The sequence below is a fragment of the Bos mutus genome, chromosome 21, assembly GCF_027580195.1.
Source record: "Bos mutus isolate GX-2022 chromosome 21, NWIPB_WYAK_1.1, whole genome shotgun sequence".
NCBI classification, from domain to species: Eukaryota; Metazoa; Chordata; class Mammalia; order Artiodactyla; family Bovidae; genus Bos; species Bos mutus.
The window spans coordinates 1,621,298-1,637,951 of record NC_091637.1 but is presented as its reverse complement, the minus strand read 5'-3'; the positions used below and the strand labels follow the sequence as shown (position 1 = coordinate 1,637,951).

Below are 16,654 nucleotides of genomic sequence, written 5' to 3'. Positions count from 1 at the left end.
TTTTTAGTAACTTTGCTGGCAAGGAAACAGGATTGAAGAGAAATCATATGGTAGGAAGACCAAAATTTAGTCAATGAAAGCCTAAATAAGGGCAGTAGTATATTAGGAATTCAAGATAAACTTTTCTGCTTTAAAGAAAAGTATTTAGAAAGTGAAGTAGTTAAGACTTCAGTGATTAGTTGTGAAAATATAAGAAGTTTAAAATAACTAGAGATGGTGATTATTGAAGCAGGGCTTTAAGGTAATAAAGGTTGGAATGAAAAATATAGGTATAGGGATTTCTCTTGAATAAGAGCAAAGACCCGTATGAATGTAGAAGAGGGAGGTAAGGATGAGTGCTGGTGCTGCTGCTGCTGCTGCTGAGTCAGTTCAGTTGTCTCTGACTCTGCGTGACCCCATAGACAGCAGCCCACCAGGCTCCTCTATCCCTGGGATTCTCCAGGCAAGAACACTGGAGTGGGTTGCCATTTTCTTCTCCAAGGATGAATATGTAATATTAAATGTATTGGTAGGTAAGAATGGGGAAGTCAAAGCCACTGTGCCTAAACTGTCAATTTTCTTAGTAAATTAGGTCAGCTACAACACTGTGTGCTTATGGAAGAAGTGGTTTCATTGTTGATTAAGCTTGGGACATATAGACTTAAACAGCAGATTTCTTTCCTGAAAATTGTAAAAAATCCTTTAGAATGATATACATTGTGCATCTCCAAGAAGGGATTATAAAATGTATTTTTCAAACATATGTGTCCATGTAACTTAAAATTTTTTTGTGTGGTAAAATACACATTATAAAATGTCCAATTTAGTGGTAATTAGTTACATCTATATTGTTGTGCAATGATTGCCACCATCATCTCTGTAACTCTTTTCATCTTGCAAAACTGAAACTGTCGTCAGTTAAAAAAAATCACTCCCCATTCACTCTTCTCCCCAGACCCTGGCAATCACCATTCTACTTTCTTTGATTTGGACAACAATACCTCGTATACTCTGAGTGCCCACAGTATTTGTCTTTTTGTGATTGGCTTATTTTACTTACATAGCATGATATCAGGGTTCATCCATGTTGTAGTGTATGTCAGAATTTTCTTCCCTTTTAGGAACTGAATAATCTGTTGTATGTATGTAACATTTCGTTTATCCATGTATCTGCTGATGGACACCGGTTGCTTTTGTTTTAGCTATTGTGAATAATGCTGCAGTGTAAGAATACCTCTTCGAGACCCTGCTTTTATTTCTTTGGGTATATTCCCAGAAGTCAGATTGCTGGATCATATGATAGTCCTATTTTTAATTTTTTGCACAAGGAGCCTTCATACTGTTTTCTAGAGTGGCTGTACCACTTTAACAGTTTGACCACATAATGCACAAAGGTTATAATTCCATACATTCTCAACATTTGTAATTTTTTTTTTTTCCTTCACTATAAGCCATCCTAATGGGAGCACAGGTATTTCTCTTTATAGTTTTTTGACCATGTAACTTTTTAAGAAACATTTTAAAGTAGTTTTTGTAGAACTCAAGAGTTTGGTTAGGGGATTTGAAAAGACTGAAAACTTGGAAAGTTCTTGGGGAAAATGGGTGAAGTGGACCAGATATTGAGAGTCTCATGCTAACAGGGTACCCAGCTAAGATTAACTTATCCATACTTGCAGTTAGACGACTTTTCTGTAGTAGCCAGAAAAAGATGCATGGTATTTCACCATTGGCTATTAGAACAGATGGGAGTGGCATGTGTGTAGAGTGTTAACATTGGAGTAGTTGAATTTACATGTCATCTGTTGGAAAGGTTGTGGTGCCAGATGAAGATGTTGGGTTGGTTATAGAACGCATGATGGGTCAAAGATAGTTTCAGTTTAAGTGAAACTCTTACAAGCATAGATGATGATGATCAGAGCCTAAGGTAGTGATTGGCTGAAACTGAGAGGAGATGAGGGACCCTCAAGTTAAGAAAGTCAAGTATTTTGGGGGCTTGAGGGTTGGGATAGATCATGCATACAGGCATTGAAGTCACAATGCCAGTGATATAACTGGGGCAAAATAGAGGCTTTAGTATATGAGTGCAATTTACCAGAAAGTTTCTAAGTATAAGTTGTGTTTGTGTTGTGCTTTTTTTTTTTCTTTCAAATGGGGGATGGGCATTGTTTTTAATACAGTGAATAAGAAGGATAACAGTACATTTAGGGACTTGAGTTGTCTGTGGAAACGTCACTTAAAAGAATTATAAGAAATGCATTTGGGGGCAAGTTAGGTTTCAGTGAAAGCTAAAAGATTGAGAAAACATTATATAAAGCAATTGAAGATATGAATGTGTTTCTCGCGATCTTGATGGAAGAGGTTAGATGGATGCATCAAGAGTAAAGAATGAAAAGGAAAGATGAGGCTTGTGTTTTGTAGTATGGCAAGAATGTGAGGTGCGGTAGGATGTTTATCATGAGGTTCCAGATGAGACTCTGGTGTTAAGTTCTGGTTGAGTTTAGCAAGGTATCATTGCTGTTGCCCATTGTAAGGTGGAGTAACTGGAAATTAGAACTAACAAAGATTTCTAAGCTTCTGGCTGTAATGGTGAGACTATAGTTCTAAGTTTTCATGTCTGCCACAGTTTCTCAAATTTCTATAACTGTAGAAACCATAACTAGGCAGTAGTTTAGTAAGATTTCTTCTACCTTAAGCTTATGTGTCTTGATTTACAAAATAGGCGATGAAGGATTCTTGTTTTTATCTAAGAATTAACTAGTGTGTTTTATTAATGGCAACATCTTATATTTATTAAAGCGTGATTCTTTTTACCACTTTGAGATATATTTGCATTTGATATCCTTTAGGGAACACCTCGAGTACATTTTAAATAATTATATAAAATTAAAGAATATGCATGGTTTTAGAAATTCTTAGTGTCACCCATTTCCTAGAGCACAGAAAAAACAGTTTTTAACAGCTGCATGCTAATTTATAGTTTAGCCTCGAAATAGAACTGACACAATAACCCAGATCTTTTTATTCAGTTATATAATATACTTGGATTTTGTTTAAATTCTACATACCATATAGTAGTCTTTTTTTACATACTAATTTAGACTCTTTAATTTTCTTAATGATTTCAAAGCAGTTTTAGTAATTTCACATTTCTTGTCTTTGGTAGTTACTCCGCAACCTTATCTCTAACACTTCGGCTATGTTTTTAGGTATATAATTAAGACTGTAAAGGGAACCAAGGGTAAGTGTATCAAGTGATTTATGGTTCAGTATTTGCAAGTGCTATTTTTTTTTCTAAATGTTGGCATGACCAAGGTCTTAGTCCTCAGGCCATAGTCCTCAGGCCATTATTATCTATTATCTATAGATAAGATTTCTTCATAGGGCTTCCCTGGTAGCTCAGCTGGTAAAGAATCCACCTTCAATTCAGGAGACCCTGGTTTGATTTCCTGGGTCAGGAAGTTCCCCTGGAAAAGGGATTGGCTACCCACTCCAGTATTCTTGGGCTTCCCTGGAGGCTCAGACAGTAAAAAATCTGCCTGTAATACAGGAGACCTGAGTTGGGAGGATCCCCTGGAGGAGGGCATGACAACCCACTCCAGTATTCTTGTCTGGAGAATCCCCATGGACAGAGGAGCCTGGCAGGCTCTAGTCCATGGAGTCACAAAGAGTTGGACACCACTGAGCAACTCAGCACATAGTATACCAACCATAATGTAAATTGAAATAGCTAATTGTTATTGGATCAAAGATTGAAGTTATTAAACCCTGTTACTTATGCTCAAAACTTTTCAGAGGTCTCTCCCTCAGAGTAAAGTCCAAGGATCTACAAGGCTCTGTGCTTCCTTTCACTTTTGTGACCTTTGTATTTTCTTTTGCCCATTTTTATCCTCACTTGCTTAATGCTCTTGCCCTTACTGATTTGGTGTTCTTAAGATGTGTGCCTGTTTTCTGTGATCCTTCTCTCTGATAACCACATGGCTTCCTTTCTCCTTTGCTTTATAGCTCTCAAATGATCCTTATCAGAGAGTCCTTCCTTGACCAACTTTCTTCAAAGAATGATCATGTTCTGTCTTCCCTATTCCTTTTCCCATGCTGTATTTATCTTCATGGGATTTAATATCATTTGACTGGTTTCATATTAATTTCTTTATTGTCTGGCTCATTTAATACCAGGATGGAAGTCTAATGTTCTTTAAATGTGTTATGGTGTGTTTTTTGGCCCAGAATGTGGTCTGTTCCATGTGAGTTTGAGAAGAATGTGTAATCTGCTGTTGTTGGATGAAATATTCAAGAGATGTCAGTTGATTGATGGTGCTCTTGAGTCCATCTGTGCCCTTAATGATTTTCTGCCTGCTCCATCTGCCCATTCCTGATAGATAGGTATTGAAGTCTCTGACTATAGTAGTAGATTGCTCTAGTTTTCTTTGTAGTTCTATCGTTTTTTGCCTGAAGTTATTTGATGCTCTGTTGTGCGGTGCATACACATTAAGGATTGCGATATTATCATGGAAAACTGACCCATTTCTCCTTGTGTAATGCCCCCTTTTAGCCCTGATAACTTACTTTGTTTTATTTTTAATTGGAAGATAACTGGTTTACATTGTTGTATTGGTTTCTGCCATACAAGGTGAATCAGTGGTTAAGTATATGTGAGTCCCCTCCCTCTTGAACCTCCCCAGTCCCACCCCATCCCACCCCTCTGAGTTGTCACAGAGCAGCGCGGAGTTGAGCTCGCTGTGTTACACAGCAGCTTCCCACTAGCTCTCTTTTACATGTGGCAGTATGTATGTTTCAGTGCTACTCTGTTTGTCCTGCCCTCTCCCCCCTGCTGTGTCCACAGATCTGCATCTCCATTCCTGCCCTGCAAATAGGTTCATTAATAACATATTTCTAGATTTCATATATATGCTTTAATATATATTTGTTTTTCTCTTAATGACTTAATATATATTTGACTTTCTCTTAATGACTTTACTCTGTATAACAGGTTCTAGGTTCATCCACTTCACTATAACTGACTAAAATTCGTTCCTTTTTATATTTGAGTAGTATTCTGTTGTATATGTACCACAACTTCTTTATCCATTCATCTGTTGATAACACGGACATCTAGGTTTCTTCCGTGTACTACCTATTATAAATGCTGTTGGAATGAACATTGGCGTACATGTATCTTTTTTAATTACGGTTTTCTCAGGGTATATGTGCAGTAGTGGGGTTGCTGAATCATATGGTAGTTTTATTCCTAGTTTATTAAGAAATCCTATTCTTCATAGTAGCTGTATCAATTTACATTCCTACTAATTGTGCAAGTGTTCCCTTTTCTCCACAGCCTCTCCAGCGTTGATTGTTTGAAGATGGCCATTCCAACCGCTGTGAGGTGATAACCTCCTTGTAGTTTTGATTTGCATTACTCTAGATAATGAGTGATGTTGAACATTTTTTCATGTGTTTATTGGCCATCTGTTCACCTTCTTTGGAAAAGTGTCTATTTAGATCTGCGCATTTTTTGATTTGGGTTATTTGTTTTTCTGCTATTGAGCTACATGAACTGCTTGTATATTTTGGAGATTAATCCTTTGTCAGTTATTTCATTTGCAGTTATTTTCTCCTGTTCTGAAGGTTGTCTTTTCATCTTGTTTGTGGTTTCCTTTGCTGTGCCAAAACTTTAAATTAGGTCCCATTTGTTTATTTTTGTTTTCATTTCCATTATTCTTTATTCTAGGAGGTGTGACCCTGATACCTTTTCTTTGGAGTCTGCTCTGGCTGAAATTAATATAGCTGCTCTTGCTTTCTTTTGATTATTGTTAGCATGGTATATATTTTTCCTATTTAATTTATATGTGTCTTTATATATAAAGTACAGATAATGCATAATTGGGTCTTGTTTTTTGATCCACTCTGACAATCAGTGGTGAAGAATCCACCTTTCAGTGCAGAAGACATAGGTTCGATCCCTTAGTCAGGAAGATGCCCTAGAGAAGGAAATGGCAACCCCTTCCAGTATTCTTGCCTGGGAAATCCCATGGACAGAGGATCCTGGCATACTTCAGTCCATGGGGTTGCAAAAGGGTCAGATACAACTTTGTGACTAAACAACAACAACGTATACACATACATGAGTAGATACACACACACATATGTACACATAAGTATCATAAACCAAGTACATAGTTGATATTATTTTAAACAACTTGTATGTCTTAGATTAGTTAAGATTAAGAAAAATAAAAGGTTTTCTTTTACTTTTCACTTATTTATCAGTGCTTGTCCTTCTTTATGTAAATCTGAGGTCCCAATCTGTATACTTTTCACTTATTTCTTTATCAGTACTCATCCTTTATGTAAATTTGAGGTTCCAATCTGTATCATTTTCCTTTTCTTTAGAGAATTTCTTCTAACATTCTTGGAAGGCAGGTGTGCTGACAACAAATTCCCTGAAGTTTTATTTGTCAGAGTCTTTATTTCTGCCTCACTCTTAAAGAAGAATTTCACAGGGTATAGAATTCTAGGTTGGTATTTTTTTCTTTCTCCATTGCCCCCATCCCCCTTAGTACTTAATGTATTTCATTTCACTCTCCTTTCATGGTTTCTGAGGAAAAGTCAGATGTAATTCCTATGTTTGATATTTTGTAGGTAAGGAATTTTCCTCCTCTGGCTTCTTTCAGATTTTTTTTCTTTATCTTTGATTATCTGTAGTTTGAAAATGATATCACTAAGTGTAGGGTTTTAGAGCGGGAATTTCTCCTGGTTGGTGTTTTTTGAGCTTCCTGGATCTATAGCTTGGTACCTGATAGTAATTTAAGGACATTTCTCAGTGATTGTTTCAGATATTTCTGATGGTCCTTTCTTCTTTTTCTAGTATTCCCATTATGTGTGTGTTACACTTTTTATAGTGTCCCACAATTGTTAGTCTTTGTTCTCCTTGCTTTTCAATTTTCAAAGATTCTGATGATAATATCTAAGTTCAGAGATTCTTTTCTTAATTGTTTCCAGTCTACTATTAAGCCCTCAAAAGACATTTAAAAATTCTGTTACAGTGTTTTTGATCTCTAGGTTTGTTTGTTTTGGTTATTTCTTAGGATATCCATCTCTGCTTACATTTACATGCTGTCTACCTTATTCACTGAAAAGATCATATGGTTTTTCCTTTTTAGTCTTACTGATATGGTGAATTACCAAGCCTGCAGTCCTGTGATAATCCAACTTGTGTGTCAGTCAGTCAATCAGTTGGGTCCAATTCTTTGCGACTCCCATGAATTGTAGCCTGCCAGGCCCCTGTCCATGTAATTCTCCAGGCAAGAACACTGGAGTGGATTGCTGTTCCCTTCTCCAGGGGATCTTCCCCACTCAGGGATTGAAGCTGCGTATTCTGCATTGCAGGCAGATTCTTTACCGTCTGAGCCACCAGAGACGCCCTGCTTTATTCATTAAAGCTTAGTAAATTATATATTAACTAGCTCTTAGTTAGTTTAAATTCCTGGTATGATAGTTCCAACATCTCTGCCATTTCTAATTCTTAAGCTTGCTCTGTGGTTGCAAATAGTGTTTTTTGCCTTTTAGTATGCCTTGTAATTTTTTCTTGATAGCTGGCATGATTTCCCAGGTAAACGGAATTGCTGTAATAGGCCATCAGTAATGTGATAGTAAGATGTAAGCGGAAAGAAAGCATTTGATAATATCCCATCAGGATAAAGTATTTTTGCCTGAGGACAGGCCTTGATAAGAAGAGAGGGCACTTCACTTCAGTTCAGTTCAGTTCAGTCACTCAGTCGTGTCCGACTCTGTGCGACCCCGTGAATTGCAGCACGCCAGGCCTCCCTGTCCATCACCAACTCAAATCCACGTCCATCGAGTTGGTGATGCCATCCAGCCATCTCATCCTCCGTCGTCCCCTTCTCCTCCTGCCCCCAATCCCTCCCAGCATCAGAGTCTTTTCCAGTGAGTCAACTCTTCGCATGAGGTGGCCAAAATACTGGAGTTTCAGGTTTAACATCATTCCTTCCAAAGAACACCCAGGACCGATCTTGTTTAGAATGGACTGGTTGGATCTCCTTGCAGTCCCAGGGACTCTCAAGAGGGCACTGGTATATCTTGAAATGGTTCCTTTCTCTGCCCCCCCTGCTAGAAGCATGAGAGGAGTTTCCTCAGTACTGGCTCTGAGAACCTGCTCAAGCTCCTTGGGGTAATTCTCATAAAAATTCTGGGGGCTCCCCTAAGACTGGCCCCTCCCTCTATGGAGTTTTTAAGTCCAGATTTTCTTAAGGCCGAGCTTCTAGGAGTTTGTCAATTACAGTTAAGGTTTTTCTGTCCTGTCACAGGTTCCTACTTGTGGATCTCTGCTTCAGTAAACTATGACTCCCTGTATTTGCCTGTCTCTCAGTATTAGGGACATTTGGCGTTACGCTCCTCCGTCATTTAGGAATCCAAGAAGAGTTGTGGAGTCCTTTCATCTCTTCATCTTTTTGTTACTGGATTGGAGTAATTACTTTCTAGCTTGTGGAACCAGAAATCAGAAGTTGAGATGTAGCTTAGATGCTCTTTTGTCTGTGGAGTGGAAGAAAATATTTATATACAACTCTGAATTAAATATACTTATATGTGTTTAAAAATATTTTTGGATTAAATAATGTCTTGAAGTACATTCTGAAGTAAAAGATACAAAATAAAGGTGGCTCTTCTGTTTCCAGGATTCCCTCCTGGGTTCTGACACCATGTTCTTGCTGTCCAGATTGAGCCTTTGCATGCACCTTTGTGTGCCTCTGATATGCCTAAGGAACTGGGAGGTATCTGCCTCCCTTCGTGGTTAAGTACTAGAAAAAAATAGTTAATTGACACTGCTTTCTAGACAGTATCAGGAGAGGAAATGAAGAATCCTCACTGAGTTTCTGAAATTTGCTGGGTTCTGAGAACGTAACTGTAGATAAATGGTCAGATCGTGTGTCTCAGGGAGCTTACCATGTAATTAATAGGCACTTATTATAAAGTGTACTGAAAATAGGTACAGGTTACTGTGGGAGCAGCAGTCATGATCCTGAAATGATACTAAGCTGAATCTTTAAATAGAAGGAGATATGCTTCTGGTTCATAGTAGGGATGAATGCCTCTGACTGAGTCTTCTCAGAAGGCAGAGTGAGCACAGCCCTGTTATTTTGTTGAAGTACTCCAGCGAAGCAGTTTTTGGGATCAGTGTGAATTTGCGTTTTATTATATTGTACATGTCCTTAAAAGATTTTAAGAATTGTTAGTGGGAATAGTTTACAGTCCTTCTCCTAGAATACTTTGTGAGGATTAAAGGCCATAGTGGGCAAAAACCACTCACTATGTTAATGAATTTTTATTGTTTTTGTTATTTAAGCTCGTAACAGTACCTTTTACTCAGGTGCCCATCCCAGAAAACCTATGTATTCAGCTTTTTCTATTCATTACCTCTGCATATACATCTTTTAAATGTTTCTTCCATCAGTTTCCTTTTCTTTCCTGCTACTTCTTCACTCTTTGTCTGGTCTCTAATAGTAGTCATTACCCAACTAGATTGCCTGCCTCCAGTTTTGCCAATTTTGGTCCCAGTTTACAACATGGAATTATCATAAAGGCAGATTTGACTTAGTCATTGACTTACTTAAAACCCTTTAATGACTCCTGCTGCAGATGTTGTTATCTAGTGGTTTATGAAAAGTGTGTGAATATTCTGAAACTTCTTGCCAGATGAAGTATATATATATTTTTATGGGAAGAAAGTTACTGACCTTTGTTAGATTACTCCTCTGCTGGCTAAAATCTGAATTCCTTATCATGTCTTAAAAATTCTCCCATAATCTGGCCTCTCCCTGCCTTTGCTTAGTCTTTGAGTCCTTCTTGAACTTTATGCTACTGAACTGCATCCAGTGGTCTTAAGACCTTGTTCTCAGACTCTTCTGCCTTCACTCACTCATTTCTCTCTTATCTGAAACAGTCTTCCTACCCTCTTTGTCATCTGTTCCCCAGTCATCCTTTGCAATTCATCTTGGCTAAATTGCCTCTTTTTATATTGCCATACCTCCTGAGTCCCTGTGATGTTAAAAATCTTCTGGGTTCCTTCTACCCCCCACCCCTTAAACAGTTCCCTGAAGAAAGAGCCCATAAAAAATAGCCATAAGATCTGAAATAATAGTTCTGTTTTCTCAGGCAGAGTTTGAAATATACTGAAGAAGACATTTGGAAGTAATCAGGTATTGCTAAAGCCTTGAAAGATGAAAATCTCCAAAGAGAAATACAAAAGAGAAAATGTCTAATGGCTTGTCCCTGGGGAGTATAAGCATTTCTAGAGGAAGGGAAGCATCTGAAGAACAGCCAGAGAGAAAGGAAGTCAGGAAAACAGTGTCCTGAAAGCCCATAGTCAGTAAATTCCAAAAGACCTACATTTCTTAGCAAGGTTACATAAATTTGATATGTAGTTTTAAGTTTGATATAGCCCCATTTGGCTATTTTTGCCTCTGTTGCCTGTACTTTTGGTGTCATACCAAAGAATTCATTGTCCAAATCTCATGTCCTTTAACCATTCCCTTATGTTTTCTTCTAGGAGTTTTGTAGTTTCAGCTTGTATATTTAGGTTGATCCATTTTTAGCTAACTTGTATATTGTATTGTATAAACTAAGGGTCCAGCTTCATTCTTCGTGTGGGGATATTCAGTTTTCCCAGCACCACTTGAAGAGACTGTTCTTTCCACATTGTATACCTTTGGTACCTTTGTTGAAGATCATTTGACTGTTAGGTTTTAAGGGTTTATTTCTGGATTCTCTGTTATGTTCCATTGGTTTGTATGTCTTGTCTTTATACCAGTACCATGCTGTTGTGGTTACTGTAGCTTTGTAAAGATGTTTTGAAATCAGGAATTGGAAGCCTCTGGCATTGTTTTCTTTCTCAAGATTATTTTTGCTACTTGGCATACTTTGAGATTCCATATGAATTTTAGGATTGTTTTTTCCCATTTCTGAGAAAATATCATTGGGATTTTGTTAGGGATTGAATTGAATCTTTAGATTTCTTTGGGTAGTATGGACCTTTTAATAGCACTTCAGTTTTGCAGTTGATGAACACAGGATACTTGTTTGTGTCTTTAGTTTCTTTCAGCAGTGTATTGTCATTTTCAGTGTACTAGTCTTTGGCCTCCTTCAGTAAGTCTGTCCATAAGAATTTTATTTTTGATGCTGGTATGGAGGGGAATATTCTCTTAATTTCCTTTTCAAGTTGTTCATTGTTAGTTCATAGAAACAAAACTGATTTTTGCATCCTGCAACTTTACCAAATTCATTTATTAGTTCTAACAGTTTGTGTGTGTGTGTGTGCATGTGTGTGTGCGCGCGATCTTTATGGTTTCCTGTGGGCAGAGATAATTTTGTTTCTTCCTTTCCTATTTGGATACTTTCTTTGGTTTTACTTACCTGAATGCACTGACTAGGATTGCCAGGAATCCTGTGTTGAAAACAAATGATGAGAGCAGGCATCCTTGCCTTGTTGGTGATCTTAGAGGGAAAACTGTCAGTTTTTCACCATTGGGCATGATACTGACTGTGGACTTTTTATATGGCCCTTATTATGTTGAGGTAATTCCTTTTGTGTCTAGTTTGACTTTTTGTTATGAAAGGGTGTTTGTCAAATGCTTTTTCTGCATCAGTTGAGATGATCATGTTATTTTTGTCCTTCATTTTGGCAGTTTGGTATATGACATTGACTGATGTTCATACGATGAAACATCCTTAACATTCCAGGAATATATCCCACCTGGTGGTGGTGTATAACTTGAAAGTGTCAGATTTTACTTCCTAGTAATTTATTGATTTTTGCAGTGGCACCCCAGTCCAGTACTCTTGCCTGGAAAATCCCATGGACTGAGGAGCCTGGTAGGCTGCAGTCCATGGGGTCGTGAAGAGTCAGACAAGACTGAACAACTTCATTTTCACTTTTCACTTTCATGCGTTGGAGAAGGAAATGGCAACCCACTCCAGTGTTCTTGCCTGGAGAATCCCAGGGACGGGGGAGCCTGGTGTGCTGCCATCTATGGGGTCGCACAGAGTTGGACACGACTGAAGCGACTTAGCAGCAGCAGCATCCGTATTCATCAGGGTTATTGGTGTGTATTTTTCTTGTCTCATATGTCTCTCATTTTGGCATCAGGATTATGCTGGTCTCATAGGTAAATTTGGAAGGGTATCCTTCTCTTCATTTTTGGGGACGAGTTTGAGAAGGATTGGTGTTAATTCTTTAAATCTTTGGTAGAATTCTCCAGTGAAACTATCTTGTTCTGGACTTTTGTAGAAATATATACTCATTTTCTTTTAAGGTTATTCAGCTCATTGGTGTATCTTGTTGTTAGTGGTCTCTAAAGATGTTTTCTGTTTTTGTGGCATCATCATAATTTATCTTCTTTCATCTGATTTTGAAAATTTGAGTTTTTTCTTGGTTTAGCAAATGATTTGATGATTTTCTTGAAATTCCCCCCGAACAACTGTCATTGGTTAGTTTTTCTCTTCGTCTGTGCTCTATTTCATTTCTTTGTAATCTTCATTGTTGTCCTTCTAACTTTGAATTAGTTTGTTTTTTTGGTTACTTGAGGTCTAAAATTAGGTTGTTGATTTGAAGTCTTTTCTCTTTTTTAATGTGGGTGTTTACCACTCTGAAGTTCCCATGCTTCTGCTTCGTCCCATACATTTTGGTATGCTGTATTTCATAGTTGTTTCTTTCAAGGTATTCTGTAATTTTTTTTTTTTTTCTGATTTCTTCTTTGACCCATTGGTTGTTCAGACTATGTTGTTTAATTTCCATAGTGGCTAGTTTCAAGTTTTCCTTTTAATTGTGATTTTTTATTTCATTCTGTTGCAGTTGGGAAGGACACAGTATGATCACCGTTTTCTGAAATTTTGCTAAGATTGTTTTGTGGCGTGGCATGTGCTCTTTCCTGGAAAACGTCTCATGTGCAATTGAGGAATTGGAGGTTCTGCTGTTGTTTTGTGCAACATCTTTTATTTGATTGTTAGGTCCATTTGTTCTATTATAGTGTTCAAGTCCTTTGTCTCCCAAATGATTTTGTCAGGTAGATATATATAAATATATATATGGAAAGTGAGGTACTAAAATGTCCTACTATAATTGTTACTGTTTCTTCCTTCCATCAGTCAATGTTTCCTTAATTTATTTCAGTGCTCTGCGTATATATTTTTAGTTGTATCTTTCTGGTGAATTGATCATTTTTTTAAAATTACATGTTATGTCCGTTGTTTCTTAATGACAGTTTTTAACTTATACGTCTTTATTTTCTCATATATTATCTGCCTTCTTTCAGTTATCACTTGCATAGTATGTTTTTTCTTTATTTCACTTTCAACTTGTGTATGTATGTCCTTGTATCTGTAAAGTAACTCTTTTGTATACAGCATTTAGTTGGTGTCTTGCTGATAGTGTTCTTGACGCCAGTTGTCATTGTATCTCACTGTGCACACTGCTTATTGAACCCATGGTAGACCAGGCACAAGTGGGGAAGCTGGAAGAAAACTCAAGGAGCCATAGGAATTGCGGACCCATTTATTCTTTATTCTTGTCTGGCTGGCACAGCAGCCGTAGCAGCAGAACTGCTATACTCTCCTCTTGTGGCTGGTCCTACGGGCACAGCCGTGACGCAGCAGTAATGCTGCCGCTTTCTAGGTGGAGCTTACAAGTGCCAACAGCACAAAGTAGCCTGTGACCAAGCAGTGCCTCGTGACACTCATGCATAGTGCGATCAGTGATCTCAGCTGCCGCGCACTCACTGTTTACAAACCTTGGGGCAAGAGAGCCTGAACATGCTGTCTTGGCTAATTTACTCTCTTCCCTACGGTTGGGGTGTTTTTTTTTTTTTTTTTTTAAACTTAGTAACCCATTTAGCTGTTCTGTATCTTTTGATTAGTAGTTTAATTCATTAATATTTAAAGTACTGATAGGAAAGAAAGAATTTATTATTGCCATCATGCTAATTGTTTTTTGTATATCGTATAATTATTTTTTCCCTTTTTTCCTGTGAGATGTCTTCCTTTGTGTTTTTTTTTCTTATAGTGACATGCTTTGATTCCTTTCTTTGTGCGTCTTTTATAAGTATTTTCTTTGTGTTTGTGTGCTAAGTCATTTTGATTCTGTCTGACTCTTTGTGACCCCATGGACTGTAGCCTGCCAGGCTCCTCTGTGCATGGAATTTTCCAGGCAAGAATACTGGAGTGGGTAGCCATTCCCTTCTCCAGGGGATCTTCCCCACCCAGGGATTGAACCTGTGTTTCCTGTGGCTGCTATTACAGGCAGCTTCTTTACCACTGAGTCACTGGGGAAGCTGGTGTTTACCATTGTGTTCATCACGGTGATTACATAACATCTTTCAGTAGTAGTGATGTATTTTAAACAAATAATTATTTCAGTTGGATACAAAAACTTGATATGTTTTTCCTTTTTGTTATGACATAAATCACACCTTTTTGTATTTCCTATCCATTAACATATAGCTGAGTTTTAAAAAAATACTTATTTATTTATTTGACTGTGTCAAGTGCTAGCTACAGCACTCAGAATGTTTGTTGCATCGTGTTGGATCTTTTGTTGTGGTTCATGGACTCTCTAGTTGTGATGCGTGGGCTTAGTAGTGACGGCACAAGAACTTAGTTGCTTGGCAACAGCTGGAATCTTAGTTTCCTAACCATGGTTGAATCTGTGTCCTCTGTCTTGTCAGGTGGTTTCCTAACCACTGGACTGCCAGAGAAGTCCTTATAGTTGAGTTTTTTTTTTTTTAATGTTGCTCTGTTTTAACTCTACCTGAATATAAAGTGATATACTCATCACCATTACAGTATTACAGGATTCTATGTTTGTCTATAAATTTACCTTTACCAGAAGGCTTTATATTTTTAGATGCTGTTTTATTGTGTATCCTTTTGCATTTCTTGTAAGGCAGGTTTAATGGGGATGAACTAGCTCAGCTTTTTTTTTATGCTACAAGGTCTTTATATCTCCTTTGCATTTAAAGTCAGTTTTGCCAAATAATAGTGTTTTTAGTTGGAAGTTACTTATCTCCAGCACTGTGAATATGTCATCCTACTCCTTTCTGGCCTGCAAAGATTTCTGCTGATAAGTCTATTTATAGTCTTATGATAGCTTCCTTGTGTGTGACCAGTTGTTTCTGTTTGGTTGCTTTCAGGATTCTTTATTTTTTATTTTGCATCTTACTATGTGCCTCTTTGCTGCTGCTGCTAAGTCGCTTCAGTTGTGTCCGACTCTGTGCGACCCCATAGATGGCAACCCATCAGGCTCCCCTGTCTCTGGGATTCTCCAGGCAAGAACACTGGAGTGGGTTGCCATTTCCTTCTCCAATGCATGAAAGTGAAAAGTGAAAGTGAAGTCGCTCAGTCGTGTCCGACTCTTCATCCTAATTGGAGTCCTTTGAGCCTCTTAAAATTAGATGTCCGTTTTCTTCCTCAGATTTGGGAAGCATTTGGCTATTAGTTTTTCATTTAGCTTGCTTCATTCTCTCTTCTCTAGCTGGTATTCCCCAGTGCATGTGTTGGTCAGCTTGATGATATTCTATCCCGTAAGTCCCTTTGACTTTCTTCACTTTTCTTCTTTTTGTTTTTTTTTTGCTTTTTTTCATTCTGACTCAGGAATTTCAAAGACTCACCCGTAAAGTTCATTGATTTTTTTTTTTTTCTTCTGCTTGATCAAATCTGCCATTGATCCCCTCTTGTGAATTTTTCAATTCAGTTATTATATTCTTCAGCTCTAGAATTTTTTTTGGTTCTTTTTTTGTCTTTTCTTTTTGTTGATGTTCTCATTTTGTTCATGCATCATGATTTCATCTAGTTTTTTATGTTCTGTTGTACTTTGTTTCCTAATGGCAATTATACTGAATTTTTTTGTCGTTTTAATTTGTAGAACTCTTATTTGTTTAAGGTCATTTTCTAGAACTTTATTTTGTTCATTTGACTGGGTCATGATTCTGTTTTTTGTGTGTCTTGTTGTTGTGGATTTTGCATTTGGAAAACACCTTCTCTCCCATTCTTCATGGACTGGCTTCATAGAGGGGGGGATCACATCATTTGGCGTAGCTAGAGAATCTTGGTACCTCTAAAATCTTTTAGGGGGTGCTTTTTCTCTGGACTTGTCCTTGTAATTTCTCAATTGAAGGGGTTTATTATTGGTTGTTTTTTTCAAGAGTATATAGTCTTTTGCCCTCTCTTGTGTCTTTCTGTCTCATTTAAGGTTCTCTGGGTCTACAGCAAGCCAGAGACCTGCCATTTGTTTTCCCTCAGCGTCCAGTGTATGCTGGGTCCAGTTCTCTGAGTTAGGCTAGACAGAAACTAGTCCCTTATACAGCCCCTAGAAAAACTGGAATGTTGCACATAATTCTCTCTCTCTCTCTTTTTTTTTTCCCCCTTATCAAGGGTGATGCTGTAAGTTAGGCTTTTCATCACTATTGTGAACTGTGCTACTTGGGGAGAGGTTGAGGCAGTTGATATGGAATAACTTTTCTTACACATTTCTGGCTGGTTTAGTCTTTGAGTTTGCTGGGGGTACCTGCAGCTTTCTAACTGGTTTTGGAGCTCTCAAAAAAGTTTTGGCATCACATATAAGTCAGAGTTTCTGTGTGAGAATCTGGTGCTTCCTTTTTCTCTATCCTGCTGA

The 16,654-nt window shown here is 37.8% G+C and overlaps 1 protein-coding gene across 11 annotated transcripts in view; it reads left to right on the top strand.

Moving 5' to 3' along the window:
- The window catches only part of UBE3A (ubiquitin protein ligase E3A), a 97,057-nt gene that overhangs the window by 40,255 nt on the left and 40,148 nt on the right, over window positions 1–16,654 (top strand). The window lies entirely within an intron of this gene.